This window comes from Rhincodon typus, chromosome 20 (genome assembly GCF_021869965.1).
Source record: "Rhincodon typus isolate 14 chromosome 20, sRhiTyp1.1, whole genome shotgun sequence".
Lineage (NCBI taxonomy): Eukaryota > Metazoa > Chordata > Chondrichthyes > Orectolobiformes > Rhincodontidae > Rhincodon > Rhincodon typus.
In genome coordinates this window covers 5,090,664-5,095,598 of record NC_063351.1, presented here as the reverse complement: position 1 = coordinate 5,095,598, position 4,935 = coordinate 5,090,664, and positions in this window count along the sequence as shown.

Sequence of the window (4,935 nt, the reverse complement as noted above, 5' to 3'; positions counted from 1 at the left end):
CCTGCTGGATGGGTCAGTGCAGAGGCAGGACCTCACCTACCTTCAGGACCAGTTGCACAGGCCCTGACACCAGACCGTGCCCAGCATGGGCTGAGGTTAGTGCCCAGGTCAGTTCAGTCTCAGCATCTGGGGGACTGCCCGACGCTGTAGGGAAAAAAGGTCAAGGACCTTCTCCTCTCGCCTGTGTAAGAGCCACCATCCTCTCTCCAATACTACACACTCACTCTCTCTCTGCTCCTGTACCCACCTCCCCCCGAGGGTCATGTTCCCCCACTCTCACTATTGTCTGCAGCATCTTCCCTCAGTCACTGTCACCCCAACCCCCGCCATCACCACTAACCCTGTACACCCTCTGTGCTGCCCACTCACTCACTCGGGACAGCTCCCCACCCGCACCAACAGGAACATCTCCCCCAATACCCACTCCCCACCCCCGCTCTCATTCCAGGAGGGGAAAGCCCTCAGTTGGGCAGGAAGAGTCATGCCAGGTGATGGGCCACTCGACCTTCGGCTCCTCCCGCCTTGTGTGGGCAGTGCCCTGACTCTGACTGTCCCCAGGGGCTGACTGACTGTGTCCCAGGCCCTGCACCACTGTTCCCTCTAATGTTGTTTCCGGACCCAGAAGCCGATGCTGTGGTCACTGTTGCTGTGCTGATTGCTTTGCACAGACATTCGGAGCAGGCCGTTCACACAGCTGTATGGTTTAGAAGGCACGCTGCCCTGGACTGGTTACAGAAGCTGCCTTTGACTTACTGCGTCAGAGCTCCCTGAGCAAAGTCTAGTGTTGTCAACTTGACTGAGGGGCTGCACACAACCAGGACACGCTTCCTGACTTTGTGTCTGCACTAAGTGACATGGTAATACAGCAGTACGGTGAGCCTGGTGCTTCTGGCTGTGGGGGCAAGCTAAGGCAGGGATGCTGTAAGCATTGGGTAGGCTCAGAGAGAGTGAGTGAAGATCCTGGAGATACAGTCTGGTTCAACCCGAGCTGTGTGCGTGTCCCTGACCACACAGTGTCCTTACTGTGGCATTACAATGAGAGTTACCAGGGCAGCCTGAGGTACAGCATTGATGTGCTGAAGCATTCTGTAAATGGACTGGAAATGTGCCAGGAGTGTTGTTAGAGGCTGGCACATGCCGGCTGCCAATGTTCATGGATATTGGGGGGTGTGTGTGTGCGGTTGGTGCCCATGGGGAGTGCCCTAAGAAGTTGGTACCTGGTGTCTAACATGTCTTTATAACAAGCAGCGAGCTGGAGACACCAGGTACCCACTCTGACTCTCCTGTTGAGGATTCTCATCAGTGGCTCAGTGGTTAGCACTGCAGCCTCAAAGCATCAGGAATCTAGGTTCAATTCCACCTTTGGGCGAGCGTCTTGTGAGTTTTCTCTGGGTGCTCTGGTTTTCTTCCAGAGTGCAAAGATGTGCAGGTTAGGTGGCTTGGCCATGGGAAATTGCCCGTAGTGTTCAGGGATATGAAGGCTAGGTGGATTAGCCATGGAAAATGCAGTGTTACAGGGTGGTGGGTCTGGGTGGGATGCTCTTTGGAGGCATGGTATGGGCTAGACAGCCTGCTTCCATGCTGTAGGGATTCCATATAAAAAAAAATTAGTTTGTTGGCATATTTGGTAAGATGGGAGGATGAAGTTAACAAAGATGTTTAACAAGTCATATTCCCCCTTGGTTTGTAACTTGGCAGTGCCGTGTGGGAACCTGACCCCTGCACAAAACCATAAACAATGCTCCTGATAGTGAGATAGACATCTTGACTTCTCATTCAATTCTGTCCTTGGCCCACCCCACACAGACACCCAGATGATTCTAGCCAAGGCTACCAAACTAAAAATACAATACTGCTCATGCTGGAGGTCTGGAATAAAAACAGAGAATACTGGAAAGACTCAGCAGGTCTGGCAGCATCTGTGCAGAGAGCAACAAAGTTAATGTTTTGAGCTCAATGGCTCCTTCAGAACTGAGGAGAGGTGGAAAAGTGATGGGTTTTATTGCTGTTGAAAAAGGAGTAGGACGACAAGTAGGCCAATAGCAAAGGTCAGACTCAAGGGAGAGGGAGATTAGAGGTCAAATATGTCACAGAACAAAGAGAAAAGGAATGCCATTTTCTGAAGAAACATCAGCTTTCCTGCTCCTCTGATGCTACCTGGCCTGCTGTGTTCCTCCAGCTCCACACTGTGTCATCTAGAAAAGGAATGGTAATTGTGAGAAAGAAGGGATGAAACAGAAGTCTAGAGTAGGTGTTAATAACAGGATAAAGGTCTGTTCTGACAAACTATTAACAAGTTCTGAGGAAGGGTCACCGGATCAGAAACATTAACTCTGTTTTTTCCTTCACAGATGCTGCCAGACCTGCTGAGATTTTCCAGCAACTTTGTTTTTGTCCTGATTTACAGCATCCGCAGTTCTTTTGGTTTTTATTAACATGATGAGATAGGTAGGGCAGGGAGTCGGGGAATCAAAATGGAGGGTAGAAGGCATGGTTCAAAGTTTTTGAGCTCAATGTTGGTCATACAGAAGGCTGCAAGTTACCAACATAGAAATTGAGATACTGTTTGTCCAGCTTTCACCGGATCTCACTAAAACATGGCTAGGGACCTAGGACAGACATGTGAGCATGAGAATAGGATGGTGTAGTGAAATGGCAAGCAATGAGAAGGTTAAGGTCATACTTATTGACTGAAGTGACTCAAGTAGTCACTCTACATGCATTTGGTCTTCCCAAAGTAGAGGCAATCACATCTTGAGGAGAAAATACGAAGGTGGTCTAGATTGCAAGAAAGGCTAGTAAATTGCTGCTTCACTCAGACAGCGTTCTTTACTTGTCTCCCCACGGATGTTGCCATAAGCTGCTAAATTTCTCCAGCTGCTGTTTCTATTATAGAGGCTGCAATAGTTGTTACAGGTGGAGACAGAAGGGAACGTTTGAGATTTGAGATACAATCAGTTTAAATACGTCATTGATAATGATGCAATAGAGTATGACAAAGGAGGTACAAATAAAGAAGCAAACGTTGTGTCCCGAGGAGGTGTAAATCATTGCAGTTTGGTTGAGGTGAGATGAATTTTACACTGTATAATTGGAAGTCTACTGTCCCACCATAAAGCATGGCATCATGATAAATTGGAAGTTTGAATAATGATGTAGCATGTTGAGGTTGTACAGGATGTCAGTGAGGCTACTTGTGGAGTACTGTGTACAGTTCTGGTCACCCTGCTGTAGGAAGGATATTAGTAAATTGGAGAGGGTTCAGAAAAGATATAACAGGCTTTTGCCAGGACTGGAGGGCTCGAGTTATAAGGATAGACTGGGACTTTTTCACTGGAGAGTAAAAGGTTGAGGAGTGACCTTGTAGAGGCTTGTAAAATCAAGAGGGGCATAGATAAGGTGAATAACAAAGGTCTTTTCCCCTAGGGTGAAAGAGTCTAAAACTAAAGGGCATATTTTTAAGGTGAGAGGAGAAAGATTAAAAATGGACCTGAGAGACAACTTTTTCACACAGAGTGGTTCGTATGTGGAATAAAGTGCCAGAGGAAGTGGTAGAGGCGGGTACAATTACAACATTTAAAAGACATTTGGTACATGGATAGGAAAGTTTTAGATGGATATGGGCCAGACACAGGCAGGTGGGACTAGTTTAGTTTGGGGAACTTGGTCGGCATGGACAAGTTGGACAAAAGAGTCTGCTTCTGTGCTGTATGACTCTAGGACTCTAAGTGGTCTATTTCATTCAACATCATGACAAATGGTCTTGATGAATGGCATGAACACTGAAGTGAATTGTGATTTGTTTCACAGTATTGGACTTTACACTTGGATCTAAAGCACATTGAAGAGAAACTAGCCTTCTAAGATTGTACAGAATAAGGTAAAATGACAAAGTCGGGTACGTACGATATGACACCTTATGTGTTATAGAGTCTACGGTTGAAGATACAAAATTTTATGCACATTCATCTATTTCCTCAAAATAATTATCTGCTCCACTAAGCATTAAGAACCATGAGATGACCCTGGATGATATGAATGTGGCCAACTTTGCAGTTCTGATGAAAGTGATACACATATCTTGTGATTAGGAGATCACTTGATGATCTGCCAAGCCTTAAGCAGACTTTAATGATTCCTTCAGCATTAATTTTACAGCAGGAGGTCCAAGACAAATCTCCCTTCCTTACCTATCCATTTTCACTTCCTATTGACTTTAACTCTTCACTTCCAAGCCCATTTACATCTATAAGTTTTGAAATTGTTTTTAATCCCTCAAGTCTAAGTCATTATTATATGTCATGAATAGCAAGCGTCCTTACATTAATCCCTGCGGAATGCTATTATAAACCTGAATCCAGTCAAAATTAAATCACTTAACACTACTCTGTTTCCTGTCACTGAACCAACTTTTCATCCATCCTCTGTAAGAGACCACATATTTTCCTTTTGGACAGCAAACTGAAATGGAAGTTGGACTGCTATATGATGAAATACCAGGAGACTTTTGAAATTTGAAAAAAAATCAAGTGTTGCAGATTTTTAGCTGTATAAGACAATTCTGCTTCTGGAGCAGTGGTGTTGTTATTGAGATAGGGCATCACCAGGAGTCTTTGAGTTATGGGAGAACTGCCTGATGACAGCCTTCAGATTGGTCCAGCTGCTGTTTGTTACAGACTTGTGGGGGTACTGCAGTCAGAAACATCCAGAGCCATAAAAAGACAACATCTCTCTTCCTTTTTTCTGTGAGCAAGAAGACAAAGAAACCAAGAAATTCAAAAAAGTGAATTGTAAGGCAAGAAATTAGGTCTATTGTCTATATTTTTCCAGTATACTGTCTGTATCATACCATTTGTTTTTGCCTGACTTTGAGAATGAATGCATGTGTTTTTGGGGTTTTAAAGGAGCATGGTTTAAGTTGCATAGTAGTAGATT